Raw genomic sequence first — 21,592 nt, forward strand, 5'->3', positions numbered from 1 at the left:
TACCTGGGTCCCGAGTATTCCCTTGCCTGGCTTAAATTTCTCTGCGCCCACTGCTCCTCAGTACCTGAGGGGTCCTGCTGAAGGTGGCAGGCCCCACTGCAGCGGTTCAGGTCTGACTACAGCTCCCTCAGAGCTTCTCTGGCCACCTCTTCTTCGCAGGGAAGCTTTCAGGTAAAGCGTGGGGCATGGCTGCCTCTCTCGGGGTCTCTGCGCTTTGACATAAAGTAAGAAGATGAATCGTTTGCCTCACTTTATGTCAAATGTCTTTGAAATAGTGTCAAAGCAGTGTGCCCCAGGACTGACCTTTTTTGTTTGTTTGTTTGTTTGTTTGTTTTGAGGTTTTAAAAACGCGTTGATGAAATAACTCTACCAGAGGAATTTTAATCCCCCCCCAACACACACTAAGGTTCAATTGCACATCAAGAGGGCTTAGACAAAGGAGTGTCTCCACTTCCCCACACTTCCCCAGGACGAAGGAAGGTCTAGAACATAACGAATTTCTAAAACTTCACACTGAGTATATGATGACCTATTTCTAGGACTTCGTTTTGCATTTATTACTCTTAGGTTTCGTCTTGCCGTGGCGGTGGTCCGTATTGTCTTGTAACACCTGGCAAAGTCTCTGGGTACGGTACTGTGTCTGGGTCTTCTCCACAATTTCAATTTCCCGGGGAAACGGCTGATACAGGATCTGCCAGTGGGTGGCGCTGTTGGCCTTCATCAGGACTCCGTGTTTCCCTGGACTGACTTCTCTTTTGCACTGTTCACCCTGCAACCGAAAATGAGCGTGTCGCTCGGCAACAAGTCCAAGCTGTACAATTTCGGCGAGGTTTCCTGCTGGCGGCTGTGTGGTGAGTTCCGGAAACCTCAGAGCCCGCAGACTTCCCTTTGTGGGGGGCCCGCCCAGACTTCATCCTCTTGAGGACAGCCACGCCCCACTGCGGGGAGGAAGTTGAGCCTGCAAAGGCTTTCCTTGAGGTTAGCACACCTTGCTGTGCCTCGCCTGTCCCTTTCAGTCCCTGACTGGCCAGCTCCATCTGAAATCCGAGTGACCGGAGGAGGGACAAGGTAGTTACCTGGCTTCTAGGGTCAGAGGGAAGAAGAGGTACAGGGTTTGCATCTCATCTGGGGTGGGTTTGAAGTTTGGGGAGAAGGGAGGGGAGGGAGGGAGCTGGTGGTGGAATGGCCAGGCTGGCTGTGTGAGAACCAAGCTAGTTACAAGGTGCCTTGATCAGGATGTCTATGGAGCAAGTGGCTTGTGGCTTCTGGCTTTTTATGATGCGGAAACTTCAGTTTGGGCAAAGAGAGATGAAATTCTTGAAGACAGCCAGGACTTATCGGGTATAGAATGAGGGCACAGAAATTATTTATCCTGGGGCCATAGCCCCTCAGATGAGTACCTTGAGTTCAGCACGTTCAGCCTCAGATTAGGCATTGCCGTTACAGTTACTGCACAAGGCTGTGGGTACTTTAAACGAGATAGTATTCATGTTTCAAAATTATATACGGTCCTTTGCTGGGCCAATAGTGTTATCTGTTATCTTTTTCTTCTTACTTATTTTTTGAAAATCAGTCCCTTAATCTCATTACCGTCTTTTTTCCCCCCTCTCTCTCATTTGTGTCACTTCCTTCTGTAAAGTATCTTTTTCCCATGTGAGTTTCATCTGTTTATGAGACCATGCCTTTCTCCCAACCACTTACCAGTGGTTGTAGGAAAAGAGCAGGGTGCTGCTGGCACACTGCAGTGGACCTGGATAGACCCTGGACTTTGATAACTGCCTGATTTATTATGGTCTTGCCTCCGTCAACATCTCCACTCACAGCCACCTAGAGACTGATCCTTTCATGAAGTATCTGTGCCACTTCAAATTATAATCTCTTTCTCCAGTCCCTTCATTGTTGGCACAGAAGAGTGGGATCAGGGTTTGGGCAACCGAAACTCTAGTTTCAAGCTGTAGAAGTTTCAAGTGTAGGTTACAAGTTATGTCTGTAGGACTGTTTCCTCTGAGCGCAGTGGAAGGGATTTATTATGGACTTTGTTCTGGGGTTGGTAGATGTCTGTCTTCATTTTATGATGCCCTTCCTGCCCATGTTTGTCCGCCTGTGTGTTTTCATATTATAAGCACATCAGTCATATTACACTAAGGCTAATCCTGCTTATCTTTGAAAAGATCCTGTGCCTAAATAATTTAGGTGTAAGAGGTGCTACAGTGTCAACATATGAATGAGGGGCTCACAACTCAAGCCATAGTCTCTATATGTGTTCAAGCACAGTTCATTATGAGTATGCTCACAGACAGTCAGGACATCTTAGGAACTGCTCAGCCCTGCCCTGCTGAATACTCTTCCCACCTTCCCCACCTCTGACTATGGTCTCAACAAAAATGTGCTCTGAAGTTGTACGGTCCATGATCCTACAGCTGTTTTGCTTTAGCATGAGATCTCACCTGTGCTGTGGCTGCTGTAACCAATGACCACAGGGTGTTTGTTTGTTTTTTTTTTTTTTTTTCTCTTTTCCTGGAGACTTTAAAGGAAAATCAGTTTATTGTAGAGTTTCTAGCACATTTTTGAGTTCATGCCTCTTTTTCCACCTTCAAAGCCTACACTGCCTGGGTTCTATTTCTTCAGTCCTTCCACACTGATGTTTTGTTCTCTTCTTGACTATTCAAGGATCTTCGTGACACACCAAACTCACTCTATTTTTTTGGGTAACTTCCCTCTTTCAAAGTTAGTTGATTAATTCCATCTGCAGTGTTAATTCCCATTTTCTATTTTAATACTAATAGAAACAACATATTAATATATCCCAAAGATTTAGGGCATGGTCATTGTGGGAAGAGGGAAGCACTTTTCTCGTTCCTGTATTGAATCTTTTTCTGATTCTTTACTGAATTTATTATTGTCTCCTCCATCTTCCTCCTTCTAGAGCCCAGTCACTATAGTCTCAGATTTTTTAATAGATTTTGTCTTATTAATTTTCATATTATGTTTGTGTCTGTGTATGTAACTAATGTACCCAGACACGAACATAATACACACACACAGACACATACACCGTAATGGGGGTATGTGTACAGGAGCAGCCAAGAGGCATTGGATCCTCCAGAGATGGAGTTACAGGCAGCTGTGGGCTACTGGAGCCCGATGCTAGGACTTGAACTTGAGTTCTCTCCAAAAGCAGTGATGCTCTCTTAACCACTGAATCATCTCTCCAGCCCATCTTAGCCCTCTTTTGGTTTCCAGTTTTCAAAAGGTTTTTAGTTGTCTAACTTGGCCTTGAACTGACTCTGTAACCCAGTCAGGTCTTGCACGTTTTATTTTCCTGCTTCAACTTCCAGAGTAACCGTTAGTATCAACTCTTTACTAAGAGATCAGTGTTTTGCTTGCTTTGTATAGCAAGGAAGTTTAAGTCCCTTTTATGGAGAAAAACATCAGCTTGCCCAAAGATAGAATTAAAAAAAAAGAAAGGGTGTTCACTGGGCAGCAACTGGGTACCGTGATACTTTCTCTACAACACTGCTAAAAGAAGCTCACTGGGATAGTGAAATGGCTCAGCAGGTAAGACACCTGTCACACAGCCTGACAACCTGAGGTGAACTCCCAAGCCCACGTAAAGGTGGAAGGAGAGAACCAAGTCTCAGATGTTGTCCTCTGACCTCCACACAATGAGCTGTGGCATGTGCATGTACACAACACAGACACAGGCACATGCACATGAACACACACACACACACACACACACAGATTATAAATAAAACAAAATAAAGGAAAAACGCATTCCTGTCATGGTTGTCTTGCAGTTTGACTCCATATGCTCAATCAATTTCTGTAGTGAATTTCTAATAAGAATTGTACTTGCAGACCCAGAGATACTTTTATAGACAGATTTACATGTTCAGCATGTCTCTGTTGTGGGGGCATAGCAAATGAAAAGGATTACCACGGCACCTTCATCCTTGTGCTCATGGAAGCTTCATCTGTTCCTCTAGTCTTGTCACTTCAGTGCTCTCCTCAGCAGTGCGGTTTTAGTCAGTTTGGGTTGCTACCTGCTCTCTGTGTCTACATCTGTCTGTGTCAGTGCAGGACCTGGAGGGTCTGAAGGAAAGAAATGGTTGTCTGGTGGGAGTGAACAGGTGATAATAGGAAACTCAGCATTAGGGGAGGTATTAAGTGATGTGGATGCTGAATGCTCCCGGTTAGTTAGATCATGCTCCGGACAGTTTCCAAATGGTGAAAATGAGAGAAGAAATGAATTCCCCTAAGGGAAAGCTGCCAGGTGCTGAGAGTGTTAAAAGTCCTGTCTTGAGCCCAGGTCCCAAATTTTATTTTCTTTTGTTTATTATTATTGTTGTTGTTGGGATTTGTTCTTACTGTTGTTATTGGCTTGTTTTTGTTGTTGTTGTTGTTTGTTTTGTCTTTTGTTTGTTTGAGAGAAGGTGGCACATATTTCTGGCTGTTTTTAAACTTACAGCATAGCCAAAGATGACCTTGAAATTCTGGTCCTCCTTTCTCTACCTCCCAAGTGCTATAATGTAACCGTGAGCCACCATGCCTGACTCTGAGATTTCTTTTAAGCGCCATCCCTCTATCTGTGACCAGGGAACAAAGCACTTAGCTCTCTGTCTTTGATTGTTTTGTTATCCTTTCTCTTCATAGACATGAAAGGTGAATATAGATGGGGAAATGGCTAGGGAGACTTCCATGTTTAAAGACTGGAACCTTTTTATTCTTGAACTTCTAAGCATTTCTATGAGTTATCTACCTAGAATAATAATGAGAGATTGGGTTAGTGAGTGGTTGGGGACAGTTACTTTGGATAATGAAAGGAATAGGAGGAAATCATGGCCTTATGTTTGTTGCTTCACCTGAATCCTCTTTCCTGGATGTTCCTATATGCTTACCAACTCAAGGCAGATGGCCTCCTATGGCAGTTCTCTCCAGTACTCCAACTTAGCATGCTATGACTAGAAACTCAACCACAAGCAAATTAGGAGAAGAAGGATTTGTTAGGTTCATGATTTGAGGGTGATCTACCAAGGTGGGGTGCAACATAGCAGTGGGAGCAGCTTGTGGTCCTGATAGCAGAAGAGGAAGGATTTTCACTGAAACTCCTACATTAGAAACCAAAAGAAGGAATGCAGCTACTCCCATCTGTCTCACGTAGCTCAGGCTGGCTTTGAACCCACGATGTAGCTCAGGCAGTCCTTGAATTCCTTGACGCTGGGATTACAGGCTGTGCCATGATACTTGGCTTGGCTTTTTTCTCTTTATTCAGTCTGGGACAGATTCCATAAGGCTATGCCACCACATTTAGGGTGTGACTTCTCCCCTCAGTCAAACTTTTCTGGAAACAACCTCAAGGACACCTCAAGGAGGTGTGTCTCCTTAGTGTGAGTGATAGAGGAAGGAAGACACCAGCTGGGCTGAACACAGTGTGTACATAGGATGTAACTTACATCCACGTAAGTTCAAGCAACACACACACACAGACACACACAAATGGGCCTAGGATCAGCCTCCTGGAGTTCAGGTTGGCTGTCTTGGCTCCTGCTGACCCTCACCTATATGCACAATGAGTCTTTGTTAATACTGGCCCTGAGTTTAATGCTGCCTCTGGTCAGCTAGTGGGCACAGCAGCAAGATTTATCGGTATGAAAAGCAGAAGTGGTGTACTTTGTGATTCAAGGAGGGGAACTGAAAATCTGACTTGGACATTGTATTGTGGTAGTTTGAAGGTAATTGCCCTCCTCCCCCCAGGCCTATAAGGATTGGCACTGATGGGAGGTGTGGCCTGTTGGAGGAAGTGTGTCACTGTGGAGGCAGGCCTTAAGGTCTCATATATGTTTAAGACAGTCCCAGTGACGTAGTCTCCTGATGCCTGTGGATTGAGATATAGAATTTTCAGCTTCTTCTCCTGTGTCATGTGTGCCTGGACAGTGCCATGCTTTCCACCATGATGATAATGGACTAAACATCTGAAATTATAAGCCAACTGCAATTAAATGTTTTTGTTTATTATAGTTGCTGTGGTCATGGTGTCTTTTCACAGCAATGGAAACACTAAGTAAGAGAGACATTCTGTCTTCCATCTGATTTGTAGTCACATTCCACAAATCCAGTTTGTGTGGTTGGAATGTGGGTGGGCCTCTCTGGCCTCTTGCCTTTGATTTTTCCCTTCAGGCCTCAATGTCTGATCTCCAAGGTTTCTAGGGGCTGACATCTTGGTATGAGCCAGCACAAGTTCTGGTAGAAGAGAAGAGGAGAGTGCTTGACTATTCCTGTAGTCTTAGCAATGAGAACACTACTGATGAGTGGCAAATCCCACGTCTGTGCAGGGGCTCAGTTCAGAAGCCTGCTCGTCCCGAGTCTTGGTGGCAGGAGACACTGTGACAGCATATGGACATGGTGAATTCTAAGCCTCAGGATCTCCTGTCTTGTTCTCATCCACGTAAAACTCAGCAAAATGCAAAAGAAAGACTCAACATCGTGAAGCTTCTGAGTGGCGAAAACTTGTAGTGGGAAGAGCATTAGGTGGGGATTTGAAACACCCAATGCCTGCCTAAACATCAGTGCCAGTTAACTGCTGAGCAGTTGTTAGTGGTTAGGATTGTTTTCAAAAGACTCCTTTTTCTCATGAGTTGTGGCTGGTGCTCATTAGTGAATGATACAGAATAGGTCACATGGTAATGCTTTCCCATCACTCTGCCTTATTCTTTCTCCCACTGTCCTCTTCCTCCTCTCAGATAATTCCTGCACAGGCCTCTTGCTGTTTCACAGTTAGAACTCTGTGGCCTCTGTGATCCACACGCTGCATTTCACAGAGTGTTTGTTCATGAGGGGATTAATAAATGAATAAGCCAGGCCCATGCGTGCCTTTAATCCCATCACTTGGGAGGCAGAGACAGGTGGATCTCTCTGAGTTCAAGACCAGCATACGTAGCAAGCTCCAGGACAGGAAATGCTAGAGTTGTAGTGAGACCCTGTCTCAAAACTAACTACTAAACAAAGACAGGACAGTTGGCTGTCCTGGACTTGGTTTGTAGACCAGGCTGGCCTCAAACTCACAGAGATCCTCCTGCCTCTGCCTCCCCTAGTGATGGAATTACAGCTGTGTGCCACCACACATGGCTTGCTTGTTTCATTTGTCTGTCTGTCTATCTATCTATCTATCTATCTATCTATCTATCTATCTATCTATCTATCTATCTTTCACATGCATTGGTGTTTTGCTTGCCTGTCTGTGTGAGAATCTTGAATTCTGGAACCGGAATAATGTGAAGTGCCATGCAGGTGCTGAGAATTGAACCCGGATCTTTTAGAAAAGCAACCAGTGCTCTTAACGGACGAGCCATCTCTCCAGCCCCAAACAAGGCATTTTAAACCTTAAAACTGACACCGTCATTTCTGCATGTATTCTACTGTGAGTACAGCAACGGTGGAGTGTTGTAACCTGATTTTCTACTATGAGAATGAAGGAAAACTGGAAGAGTATTCCAGCAATTTAATAGTGTGTGAGAGAAAAGTAGATAACCCAAACACTATTTGCAATGATCTGTGCCCACTCCACCCTTCACCATCACACTTACTGTTCCCCTTTCTTGGACCAAAATGAAAACAGGTAGTTTTCAATCCTCTGCCTTAGTAGTGAGTAGGGAATGGAGGCAGCCTAACTTGAAAGTGGAAGCAGGGGTATAGATTAGATTAGCTACAACGGGAGGGCAATGAACACCAGGTGGTATCTGCAGGGGCCATAACTGGTGATCGGCTGTAGGCTATAGGTATCCAGATAGTGTGATGAGATGTAGCTCGGTGCTGGAGAACTTGCCTGGCATGGAGAAGGCCTGAGGCTTGATTTTTAGCAGGGACAAAACCTGACCCAAAAACGCAACAGAATGGAGGGCCAATGTAATAGAAGTCTTGTGAAATGTATTTTGGCGCCAAGGAAGCAGTGTTTCTGCTGGAGGACGGTTTAATAGAAGTCGAGGTGGAGCTGGAAGTTCGGAGCACGGATTGTGCCGGTGCCCCTTTGGCCTCGCAAGGAAGCAAGACCATCCCAGGGCTCTCAGCAAAGGTGAGCTCGGTTTACAGACCAACAGAATCATAGATGGTGCTTTCGTTTTTTTCTGGCCAGCAGTGGCAGAGTGATCATGGGCACCGTCTCACTCCACAGTGCTTGACAGAAGTAGCATTCTGGCCAGTCTCTAGAAGACCCTGATGGTCAGTTGGTTTATGCGTGGATTCTCCAAGAGGCAGAACTTCCGGGATCTCGGCAGATCATGTGTGAATTAATTCATTAAGTTTTGGGTTTACATACAAAGCAATGGTTTTCGTTACGGCATTTTCACACACATCTATTCCCTTCTTAATTAGGGTTTCTTTTTAAAATTACAACTTTCATGTATTTATTTTGTGAAATGTGTGTACGTGTGAGGGCACGAGTGCTACCACGTGCACATGCAGGATGGAGGTCAGAGGACAACTTGTTGGTGTCAGTTCTCTCCTTCCCAAATGCAGGTCCTGGGGATTGAACTCATTTCTTTAGGCATGGTGGCAAGTACTGTTACGGGCTGAGCCATCTCACTGGCCCTTAGTTAAAGGTTCTACTCCTGTAATAAACATTATGGCCAAAAGCAGCTTGGGGAAGAAAGGGTTTATTTCAGGTTACACTTATGCTTCGTAGTCCACCACTGGAGGAAGTGAGAGCAAGAACTCAGGGCAGGAACCGGGAGGCAGGAACTGAAGCAGAAGCCATGGAGGAGCACAGCTTACTGACTTCCTCCTCCTGGCTTACCTGACCCACCTTTTTATAGTGCCCAGCACCATCAGCCCAGGGATGGCACAGTCCACACAGAGCTGGGTACTCCCACATCAATCTCAATCAAGAAGATGGACCCCAGGCTTGCGCACAGGCCAGTCTGTTAAGGACACTTTTTCAGTTGAGGTTCGTTCTTCTCAAATGACTCTAGACTGTGTCAGTTGATAAAGTAGGCAGAACAACCCTTCGTCACTGCTCTCCCTTAATCCATGCTACCAACCCTTTTAGTTCTTTCCCTCCATCTGAGACAATCATCCCTCTGTTTTCCTCTCATAGGTACTCCATTATCACATTTCCATTTCTTCCCGTCTTTTCAGGATTCTCCTCTAGCTCCGTGAACCCCCTCTCTCAATTTTTAGCTTAGGTTAAGCATATAAGAGAAACTACGTAGTACTTGTTTGAATGGCTGACTTCTTTTAACATGTGATGTCCAGTTCCATATTTTATGACAATTTCATTTTTTAATAAAATTGACTGTATATACGTATCACATTTTCTTTATCCATTCATGTATTGATGGGTATCTAGGCTGGTTTATTCTCTGTCTACAGTAAATAGTATAGCTATAAACGTGTATGAGTGAGCATCATCTTTATGAGTTCTTAGAGTACGCACCCGCGAGTAGTATAGCTGGTTTATATGGCATTGTGGCATTTCTACATTGTCGTTATTTCCTTTCTTTCTTGTTTCTTTGTTTCTCTCTTTCTCTCTCTCTCTCTCTTTCTTTTTCTTTCTCTCTCTCTCTCTCTTTCTTTCTTGAAATTGCCACATTGATCTCCACAGGGGTTGCAAAAGTCTTTCTTGTTCCATATCCTCATTAACATTTATTGTCATTTGTTTTCTTGATTCTGACTGAGGTGAGATGGAAACTCAAAAGTGTTCACATGCGTTTCCTTGACAGCTGTTACTGGCCATTTGTATTTCTTTCTTTAAGAACTGTCCCTTGAGTGCATTGAGTATTTATTGACTGGATCATTTATTGTTGTGAGTGCTGTGTGTATTTAACTTTTGCAGGCTTCTTAGTACATCCTAGATGAAAAGAAACAGCGTAGAACACATTTTCAGAGTTCAGGTCACAGTTTCTCCCTCCATGAGAATTGTAGGATTCACTATATACAGTGTTTTTAGAGCGGCACCTGACTTGTGTGTTCCCCATGTTCAGCACCATAAACATAGGCAGCAGAATCAAGTAAGCTCATGCTGAATGTGAGTTAAGGAGCACCCGGGCGGGGCAGAGATGGCTTATGTGAACTCTGCTCTCTTAATGGGGGAGGTTCTGCGGTATAATATGGAAGTAGCTGGTTTTCTGGTCGACTGTTTTTTGCTTGTTTTTCCTTTTGTTTTTGAGTCAGAGTCTCACTCTGTAGTCTAGGGTAGCTACGGAGCAAAGACAGACCTCAAAACCTCTACAATCATCCTGTCTCAGGCTCTCAAATGCTGGGATTACATGTGTGAGATACTCTTCTGAGTGGTACCTGGGTCTTGTGAAGGTCCAAACACGTGTGTGAAGGGATGGTAAACAGCACTTCGTGAGTTTTGTTGCTTAGTGCAAATATTCGCTAAACACTTCTGAGGATTGCTCTTCTGTTACAAATAAAGCTGCTACAAACATGGTTGAGCAGATGTCCTTATTGTGTACTTGAGCCTGTTTTGGATATATGCCTAGGAGTGGTATAGCTGGATCTTGCGATCTCTTAATTCTTACAGTGACGCTTAGATAACATCGCAAACTTAGTAAGAAAAATGAGATGTTACGGGTTCAGGAGTAGCTGCTCACCAACCACTCAGACACCAGACTCAACTCAACAGAGGTTTATTGAACACTAAACAGAAACTATCCGGCCAGGGCCAGAATCTGGACTCGGGAGCCAGACTATGACATTGGTCTGCTCCTAAGGCCGTTTTTTTTTTTTTTTTTTTTTTTTTTTTATACCAAAAAATGTAACCAGGTAACAGCTAGGTAACAAAAGTGTAACCAGGTGTAGGAACCAACCACAATTAGGTAATAATCAGGTAAAAAAAACACAACCAAGTATCCAGGTGTAGGAAGCAACATTACATCATTTTGACTAGCTAGACAAAGCATTTCTAATTGACCTTTATTTTGATTGGTTCTGCAGTTGGGGGACTTCATAGAGTGTCCAGGTAACAAAGTATGCAAAGTTTGAGAAGTGAAACCATAGAGACATACTTGAAGGCAAAATGGCTTCTGATATGCTAAAGGCTACTGTAGGTGTTAACAGAGGAGCCATAGTTATGCTAAGAACTAAAGTAGATCTCAACAGAGGGGCTATAGAATTTAAGCAGGTTACAACAGAGAAAACCTAGTACACAGCCAATGAGCACTAGATTTCAGAAACAGGTTTATTTACTACACTTCTGAGACTTGACACAACAATTGAAAGTGAACTGAAGCCAATGCATGCATGATGGATGAGCAAGATAAATGTGCCTTTAATGAGCAGCTATAAAAGACGGTGAGTGAAAGGGGCAGAGATAATAATGTACACAAGTTCAGCAGGGCAGGCAACTTATCGGGCCAGCTGCTGGACTACAGTGTAGTTGTTTAGGTAACAAACTCGATGAAACACCTCCCCCCAGCACCCACGTCCACACCTGTGCACACATCGCTTTACACTTCGGCTCATTAGGTATTTCCCAGCTGTTCTTTCTTAACATCTAGGAAGTCTTCCGCTGCGCTAAGGGGAGAAGGGGCTGGATTCGTGTTTAGATTGGTGCGTTGAGGGGCAGCTTATTTTCCTGAGAGTGTGGCAACGAAGCAGTAGCAGCCACTACAGAACTTCAGGTTCTGTGATATTCAGAAATGCGGAGTCATTTGTCTGAGAAGTAACTATAGAAACTAATTTCTTGACTCGGTAAGTTATTGGTAAGGGACAATCACTTATGCACACTGCAGGATCTCTCTCCCCATCTCTCATGTATCTCTCTCTATATTTCTTTTAAAATCGTTTACATTCGTTTATTAACAGGGCACTGATCATGTGAAACATGAACGTGAAGGTCAGAGAACAATTTGAAGGCATCTGTTCTTTCTTTCCTCCGTGTGGGCTCTGGGATTGCAATTTTTCAGCTTGGTGGCAAGTACGAGCATCTGCTGGGCTATTTTGCCAGCCCTTATTTATTTGTTTATCTATCTATCTATCTAGATTTTATATTATTATTATTTTTTTGAGACATGGTTTCTTGTTTAACATCTCTGGCTGTCCTGGAACTTAACTCTGTAGACTGAGGTGGCCTTGAACTTGCGGAGATCCTCCCGCCCTGGCTTCCAAGTTTTGGGATCAAAGGCATGCACAACCACCACCACCACCGCCTGGCTTACTTCTTTATTTTAATGCACGATCTTATGTAATCTGGTCTGGCCTCAAACTAGATATCTGAGGTTGACCCTGAACTTCTGATCCTCCTGCCTCTGCCTCTGAGTGCTGGGGTTACAAGCAGTGCCACTGTGCCCAGGGTGTGGGGGAAATGCTAGGCCTCAGGCATGCCCCTCTACCAACTGAGCCATCTCCCCAGACTCCCTGACAGTGCTTTAATGACAATTTCTCCTGCTGGGCTGTGCCTATGGCTCAGAGGTAGAATGCGTTCCTAGTGTGAGTGAGGCTCTGGTTTCTATTTCCAGCAACACACACATCCATACACAAATTAAGAAAATTCTGTCATTGTTATCACAAACCGTTCTTGCTAGAACAGCCGCCTGCAGCCACCATTACTGACAATCCTCCCACTCTCAGTGACTCTCTGGAGGATTCTTCTGAGCATGAAGTTCAGCTGTACAGATTAGGGAATGCAACCTTTATTGGGTTGAGATAAGTCTACCCCAGGAATGTGATTCTTGTCCTCCAGTTCTGTCAGCTATTGGAAAGAGGTAATACATTAACTTTAATCTGCAGAATTGGCTGTCTCCCAGCCTGGGCCAGAGAGCACCCTTAACAAGTACCAGGAAGAACTCGTTAAACTCAGGGTTCCACCCTGATGTAGGTCAGGAGAGCAATTTTGAAGCTTCATTAAATAGACAGGCAAAACAATTATGATCCTATTTTAAAAAAAATTGACACAGGCTTGCACTATGTAGATCAGAGCTAGCCTTGAACACACAGAGCTCCCCCTGCTTCTGCCTCCCACTTTCTGAGGTTATAGGCATGTGCTTAAATGTATTTTCAAAAATCACTGATTAAGCTGGGCATGATGGTCCAGGCACTTAGAAGGCAGAGGCATCTCTGTGAGTCCGTGGCCAGTGTGGTCTACATAATGAGTCCCAGGCCAGCCAGGGCTTCATAGTGAGATCCTGTCTCTAAGATAAAATAAAATGACTAATTCATATTAAAACCACTCTTTCTCTGTATTTGTTAAACATTTGGGCTTAATTAACTTGCCTCCCTCCATTCTTAGCTATTTATTTATCAGCATATAGTTTTCTTATCATAAAATTATTCTGTTTCTGTGTTTATTGATTGGCTTCTTTATTGTGTTTTTTCATTTTATGAAGTAGTAATCACCAATCTCATATTGCCCATTACATGAATTTATGCTTCTCAGAAAGATGTTTACTTATCAATGAAGAAATTATGTAAATTAATTTTGATCAAATAAGTAATCCGTTGCCTGAACTTTAGTAGTTCTCAACTGCTGCTCTTTTTCAGCATTTCATGGGAAGCTTTTCCACCAATAAAAGGCCACTGTGTGGGGTCATAATCTAGGACTGTTTACCATCCTCATCTCTGAGATCGATGGGGGATGAGCAGCAGGGAAATATTTTCACAAAGCTCCCGTGAGTGCAGTGGCGCAGGCAGGTGTGACGACCACTGACCTGCTGGAGTCTTGGGGGTCTAAACAAGTCAACCTTGAAAGCCCTTACTGACTCATCCCAATCCTCTCAGTCATAAATCTTTCAGGTACCTTGGAGAGATGCCTGGACGCAGTTTTCTCACATCCTCACACCTGTTCATTCCTGGAAAGACTTCCTCTGGAACTTTCTCTGGTCTTGCCTGCACTATTCTATGCCCCCCTCCCCCGCCTTGGTCTGTGTCCACTAGCTGTATGCTTGTGGCCCTCCTGTGTTATCCAGTTATGGTCTATGCTGATGCTGACTCCCTTCCTCCTTTAGCTTCTATAACACCAGTTCCTCATTCTCCTACTCCTCACCCCTTACTCTTCCTCAATGTCTTTGTCCATTTCCTCTTTGAGTGTAATTCGATTTCTTTATGTTTTCTAAACATGGCAACAATTGCACCATCCCCGAATCCCTCTTTTCTTCCTTTCATTTTTCCCTCTATCCTTCCCTACCACTTCCAAAACCTTTAGTATCATGTAACAGCTCCTAGGCTGGAGAGATGGTTTAGCAATTAAGAGCACTGGCTGTGCTTCCAGAGGACCTAGGTTCAAGGCTTAGCACACACATGGTGGCTCACAGTCATCTGTAACTCCAGTTCCAGAGGATTAAATTTCCTATGCTGTTTCCCACTTCTTTCCTAAGATTCCCTGCACTCTCCCCAAAGGTTGGCCATAAGTCTCAGCATCTGCATTGATAGTCTGCAGGGCAGAGCCTTTCAGAGGTCCTCTGTGTCAGGCTCCTGACTTGTTCCCTCTTTTCTCCTTCTTCTGATGTCCAGCCTCTTTGCCTTTCTGGATAGGAATTGAGCATTTTAGCAAGAGTCCTCCCTCTTGATTAGTTTCTTTAAGTCTACAGATTTTAGTAGGTTTATCCTATATTACATGTCTATATGAGTGAGTATATACCGTGTGCATCTTTCTGCTTCTGGGACAGCTCACTCAGGATGATCTTTTCCAGATCCCACCATTTACCTGCAAATTTCATGATTTCCTTGTTTTTTATTGCTGAGTAATATTCCATTGTGTAGATATACCACAATTTGTGCATCCATTCCTCCACTGAGGGGTATCTGGGCTGTTTCCAGCTTCTGGCTATTACAAATAAGGCTGCTACAAACATGGTTGAGCAAATCTGGAGAGGACAGGAACTCCATAAGGAGAGCAACAGAACCAAAAAAATCTGAGCACAGGGGTCTTTCCTGAGACTGATATTCCAACCAAGGACTATGCATGGAGATAACCTAAGACCCCTGCACAGATGTAGCCCATGGCAATTCAGTATCCAAGTGGGTTCCATTGTAATAGGATCAGGGACTGTCTCTGACATGAACTGACTGGTCTGCTCTTTAATTACCTCCCCCTGAGGGGCAAGCAGCATTACCAGGCCACAGAAGAGGATAAGGCAGCCACTCCTCATGAGACCTAATTGACTAGGATCAGAAGGAAGGAAAAGAAGTCCTCCCCTATCAGTGGACTTGGGGAGGGGCATGCAGGCAGAGGGTGGAGGAAGAAAGGGATTGGGACGGGAGGAGGGAGGGAACCATGGGGGGAAACAAAGTGAGTAAAGTGTAATTAATAAAGAAAAATAAAAAAAGAAACTTTAACTTATAAAAATAAAATTCTACTTTACATTAAAAAAAATTTCCTCTGCTGGCTTCAGTTGGCACCAGGCACACAAGTGATGCACAAACATACATGTAGGCAAAAGACATATATGCATATAATTAAAAACAAAACAAAGACTAACACCTGCTGAAGATTTCATTTTTCAGCCCAGATGTCTACTGGACATTTCGAATCAAAATGTCACATGTGACCAATAAGTCTGCATTATTTTTTGTCTTTAGTTTGTCCTTCTCTCTTCCTACAGCTCCTGTGTGCTCCTGGTTTAGTCTCCTTAATATCTTTATTTTTACTGTTACTATTGTAACCCTAGTGCCCATTGTGCAACAGCTGATTTCTCAGGTTCATTCTTACCTCTGACTTACTATTCAGTGGTTACCAAAGTAACATTATTTATTCCTTTTAAGTCTAAAAGAATCACCTGTTTGTAAGGAAGAGGCAAGGAGGATATCCTGTTTTCACCTGAGTCTGACCCTTCTGTCACTGATTCATTTCCTCCTGCTCTGTGTTTCTCCACTGCCCACAGTGGAGAGAGGCAAGTTTCCTAATTCCTGGAGGAAGAAAAGGCCTGCCAGGATGGGCTGGTCTTGGGCCTCTGGCTGATTCAGGAGTCACCCACCAAGCCAGAGCTCAAACGGTAAACCTCTGTTATTGTGGAGCCACGCCAGTGCTGGCTCCACCTCCCCCAGATTGTAGACAGCTCACAGATGCTACTGATGCCAAGGAGCACACACCAAGGAAGAGACACACCGCCTCAGCTCCCAACTCTTCGGAAGGAGGTAGTGACCTGCTGCAAGGCCTCTGCGGTTAGCATGGCCCAGATATCTGTCACTGTTTACATGGGATTATGTTTATGTACAAAATCTTTACTGGGCTACACCCTGAATGACACTGTACTGAGGCAAAGGCAGCTCAGTGGACTTCCTGATTGTTGCCCTGACCTGAGAGGATAAGAGAGAGGAGTTGGGAAGGGAAGAAGGAAGAAAGGAGGAGGAGAGTGATATATGCCTTCTGTGAACACATGCATGGTCCTCCAGTATCTTTCCTTGACCTTTGCTTGAGCCTTTCCGTTTACAAGAGTTATAGTACAGACAAGAAGAGTGGCCAGAAACAAAAAGGTCTCCTTGCTTATGGAGGAAACTGTGAGGAGATTGTGTGTGTGTGTGTGTGTGTGTGTGTGTATGATTTTATATGCATATATGTATGTTGGTTTTTCTGATAGAAGGTCTCACACTGCAGTCCTGGCTGTTCTGGAACTCACTATATAATTCAAGCTGGCCTGGACTCAGACACACACAGATCCATCTGCCTCTACCTCTGCCTTCTGAGTTGTGGGATCAAAAGTGTATATCATCCCAACCAGCTGTGAGGAGCTTTTTAAAGACCCAGAATCACCTGCTTAATAGGCAAAGGCCAGTGGGATGAATCAAAGAAGGGGAAGCAAGCCTTGAAAGCTCAGTGTGGCGGAGAATAGTGTGGACAAAGCATCTGGAAGAAAGCCTCAACAGTCACTGCAGGTATCAGTCCTAGGGGGAAAAGAAGACACAGATGGAGCTGGGATGGCTGTTTGGGGAGGACAGCAGTTGTGGGCTCTCCCTCTCTGGGGAGATCCTATTGTAGATGAGGGGAACTGTTAGTGAGTAACCCCAGAATTAGAGTGGTCAGCGAGAAAACATTTCAGATACATTACTTTTGAGCTTTTAAGGTTTCAAAGTAGAAGGTGGGTCATGGAATTGTGGACATTAAAAAAAAAAATAGCATGAAAATCTGACAAGAATCAGTTTCACTGAATGTGTGAAACGCCTCATAGGAAACCAGGTGTGCACATTGTCGTCACTTTCTTTGTGAACTCTGTTGCTGTTGACATCTATGAGCTTACCTTGATGCTTTGCAGATTATCTGACTTAATGAGCACTTTGCTGCTTTACAAGGTCAACTGTCCTGAGGCATCAGCTTGTAAATCGGGGCTTCTCTCCTCTGCTTTACATCACAGGTCTTCAGGCATTTGAAAGCTGATAACAAGCCTTGTATCAAAAGATTAATGTTCAAACAGGTTTTTCTTTTCTTCTTCTTCCTCCTCCTCTGCTTCTTTTTGTGGGGTTTCTAAGTTCATTTTTGGCCCCAGGTGTCTGGAAGTTGGAACAGGGAGAATGTCAGAACAATCCTAATCACACCTCCAGAGGAGAACAGGGCAAGTGGTCCCCTTACCTACGTATCTCCTCACATCAGAGGGTATCGGAGACCTAAGGGTAGGTCTGCATGGGCCTGCCTCCCCAGGACATCTCTGCTGCCATCTTTTTGTCTTGTGTCTCACAGGTTTGCTATGGGAGAAAGGCTGAGTCTGAGCATGAGAGAAGTGCCCATCCCTTTGGATAATGATTCCTTCTTGGCTAGTATGCACATGAAAAGATTACCTAAGAACTGAGTCCTAACACTCAAAAAGTAGATGATAGAAATAAAATTGAGAGAGAGAGAGAAAGAGAGAGACTCAAGACAACAAAGCCAGGAAACAAGCAAGTTGTGTAAGTGATGAGTAATGAAAAAACAGTGTTTTTTTTTAACCTTTATTTTCAAAATAGAAGACAGATATGTAGACATCATCCATGTCCCTGTAAGAACCGAAACAACATTTAAAAGTTTCTTCCAAATAAGGGAGTATTTGTCAGCAAAATTTTATTTTAGCCTTGTGGTTTCCATGATATTTTTGTATTCTGATCTAATTCCTTCTCGTCACTGTCTGCTTTGTTCAAGAGAATGGTATTTACGTGTGTGTGTATGTGTGTGCACACACATACATGCACACATAAACAGACACACATACACGCTATACAGACACACATATATGCAGTAGTTTAAAGACCATTGGGTTTATAAATTAGAGATCTGGGCCTAGATATGAAACCTTGCTTTGCCATTTATTCATGAGGCTAATTAAAGAATCCATCACTGGTAAGCTATGTCTCAGTCTCTGTCTATCCTCTTTGGCATGGAAGAGACTACCATGCATGTTATATTTGATTGGTACACAAGATCTGAAATCAGGAAGGAAAGCTTGTTGTTTAGGATGTTGGACATATGTTATACTGAATTCTTCTGGATCTGATCAGTTCTCACTTTTACTGCTACCTGAGTGTATTCACTCTAGCAAGTGAGCTTGCTTTTTTAAAAATTTTTTATTTAACTTTTATTAATTACACTTTATTCATTTTGTATCCCCCATAAGCCTCTCCCTCCTCCCCTCCCTATCCCTCCCTCCCTCCCCAAGTCCACTGATAGGGGAGGTCTTCCTCTCCTTCTTTCTGATCTTAGTCTATCAGTTCTCATCAGAAGTGGCTGCATTGTCATCTTCTGTGGCCTGATAAGGCACCCCTGCACAGATGTAGCCCATGGCAGTTCAGTTAAGTGAGCTTTCTTTTTGGATAGTTTGGGAGGAGAAAAGAGAGAAGGGTAGTTAGTGATTCAGAAAGTAAAATAGACGCTTGCAGCCTGGACTCCCTCTTCCATATTTTTTTCCTCTCACTTAAAGGAATCAAGTCTTCTGCCCCATAGCCCATAACCACTAATAACTTTTTGACCCCTTATTTTACTGAAGAGGTGTGCCACTTGGATCTCTGAAAACCATTTTGCTGGTAGATCCGCAAGGTCTGTTATACAGATGCTCAGCTTGGGAACAAAACTACAGACAGACAGACTCGTGTCTCAGTGGAACAGGATCAGATAGCATTCCAGGGAAGTTTCGACAGCACACACACAGGGGCTTTGTTCCACCTGGATAGGTTTGATTTTCAAAGTCCTATACTTGACTGTGCTTTGGTGGGAAAAGTTTCTTCTGGAAACTTGTGGGAGGATTGGCGTTTGCGTCTGGGACAAGTCAGGAGCAAGGGTTGTGTTACTGTTGCAATACCACTGATGCATTGAAACAGGTGCAGAAAACGCCCTGTGGTTTGTGATTGTGTGGTGAATTCGTGTAGCAGTTTGAGAGTTAGTGTTGATATTTAGTTAAATTCTAATTATCACTAGCTTCCGTAGCCTCAGGAATGTTGTCTTGCAACTAATTTTGGCCTCCACTCACCTTTCATTCTCATTCCCCTCCTGTGTCTTCTTGGTCACTGTGCGATGGATTCTCAACACATTGGGGAAATTAAACCTTTTATAGGAAAATCAAGATACTGAAGGAGCTGAGAGGAGAGAGATTGAGGAATAACAACCCGCTGGTGAGGCAGTACAGTTGTTTCAGGTAGAACCCTGCCTGGAGATTCGGCAGGTACAGATACATGCAAACTGTAGGCAAGCGATATACAAACGTATTTTGCAACTGTCAAATGGGATCATAATAAAGAACTTCACAGCTGTTAGAGCCCCATGATCCCAATGCATGCATTTTGTTATTCATGGCACTAACTTTGGGCTAATGTTTCACATTCTTAACAGTTTTGCAGACAATATAAGAGAGGCTGTAGCCATGCTACATTTTTTTTTGCAAGACAGGAAATTTGTGTAACTAATAATATAGTGTGGTTATAAATATGGTTTTAATATATTTATAATTTCAATTATATTATTAATCCATTAATGTTCTTCTCAGGCACCCAAGTGACCTACCTCCCCCTGTAGATAGATGCTACATGGGATCTAAGGAGTTGTTAGTGGTTATGGGCTATGGGGCTCAGGACTTCAACACTTAAGAATAGTATACCAAGATATATTAGTATAATGAATTAATTTAATATATTTATCATGTTTATAAGTATAAATGTTAGCTATAGTATTCTTTTAGATAAGGCAGATTTTAACTGTGGAAAAGAACCATCCCAGAGATTTGGGCACTAAAGCATACCTTTTCCCAGATTGATACAGACCAATAGACAAAGTCATTGCTTTTTCACTCCAGCATTTAGGTTCATTGGCTGACTGGGTATTAACAATCCTAGTTTCCTTAAACTATTAGAGATAAGAAGCCATGCTGAGAACCTGGCTTAGGAAATAGACATGAAGGCGATATGGTGTCGTAAGGTTCTGTATATTCTGGCATGGGGAAAGAAGGGTGGGCTTGGGTCACTGACGGAAGGTGTGTTTGTCCATGGCCAGCTCAGTGTGGGGTCTGCGCACAAAGTCTTCAGGTTACTTCTTTCAGTATGTGTTAGTGGGCGTGCAGTTTGGTTTCTGGGCAGAGCTCAGTCTGAGCTGGCTGCCAACCGACTTTTTTTTTCCCCCCCACTTGTACAGTGTAGCAAGATTGTATTCCTAGCACCTACTCACCAGAGAGCCAAACTCGTTCAACAGGCTGCTCCCTGAACAAAAGTAATTACTTACATCTGATAAGGCCCTGAAAAGGAAGCAAGAGGAAATGAAAACAAGAACGCCTAGGCCTTGAGACAGTTTCATACAGGCTCAGAGCACCCAGCTGAGCTCAGGGTTAGTTTCAGGGCCTTCTCCTTCACTCCACCTGCTGGGTGCAGTTTCTCCTAAGGTCACCAGGACCTTTCCTGTCCTGAGGTCTTGGAAGGGTGGAAGTTTTTTGAATTGCTTTTCTCTTTGCTGTCTAATTGTTCACTGGCTTCATAAATTGCAAACTCACAACAAAAAAAATATTCCCCCCTACCTGCCGTCCCACCACAGTCTCTCTTTGTAGTCCTGACTGCCTGTAACTCACTAACTGGAAAAGGGTGGCCTCAGACTCAAAGAGAGCCTCCTGAACACTGGGATTGCCTGCTCAGTTTCCCTCTCTTGCATGTAATTTTTCACCATCTGCCCGCCTCTGGTTAGCTGGCCGCACACCTGTCTCCCTTCTGAGTTACTTAATCGTGATCCACAGTACCTGCTCCTGGGGCAGGGAAAAGTGAGGAGATGTGAGACAGGAGCTAGGAGATTTCTTATGTTTGTTTTGTTTTGTGTGTGTGTGTGGGGGGAGGGCAGAGAGTCCTTGCTTCAATAATTAACACTTTGATCATTAGCAAAAATGCTAAAACTCACTGTGTAACGATAGGAGGCCTAGGCTGGTTAAATCACCATGTTTGGTTTCAGAGCAGTCAGAATTAAAGGGGTAGGATGCAGGACCCTGGGGCCACCACATCTCTAAGCAAGGGCACAGGGTAAGCTGCTAGACATGTGGAAGAGTGGGAACCGTTCAGAAAGAAGCAGGTCTGAAGGTGTCACTTAGAAGGTGTGTGGCTTTTCCGGAGTTGTTGGGGTGGTTAGGGAAAGAGCCTGCTCAGTCACAGCAGCTGTGCCTACGAGCAGCCGCACTAGGCACTTACTGCTGATCTGTTATCAACTAACAGATTTTTAGCAGAGCGGGAG

At 43.9% G+C, this 21,592-nt stretch overlaps 1 protein-coding gene across 4 annotated transcripts in view; it reads left to right on the forward strand.

Moving 5' to 3' along the window:
• The first annotated feature begins 801 nt into the window (after positions 1-801).
• Styk1 (serine/threonine/tyrosine kinase 1) overlaps positions 802-21,592 on the forward strand; it is a 36,063-nt gene continuing 15,272 nt past the window's right edge. Inside the window, exon 1 of one of the 4 annotated variants that reach the window (XM_055610969.1) lies at positions 802-851. The gene's annotated coding sequence lies outside the window, so the exon portion shown is untranslated. Of the gene's footprint in view, positions 852-947; positions 1,106-7,992; positions 8,072-21,592 lie in introns of those variants that run through there. The other 3 variants (XM_055610962.1, XM_055610953.1, XM_055610979.1) reach the window with 3 other exon arrangements.

The sequence above is a fragment of the Psammomys obesus genome, unplaced genomic scaffold (genome assembly GCF_907164565.1).
Source record: "Psammomys obesus unplaced genomic scaffold, mPsaObe1.curated_primary_1811, whole genome shotgun sequence".
Lineage (NCBI taxonomy): Eukaryota > Metazoa > Chordata > Mammalia > Rodentia > Muridae > Psammomys > Psammomys obesus.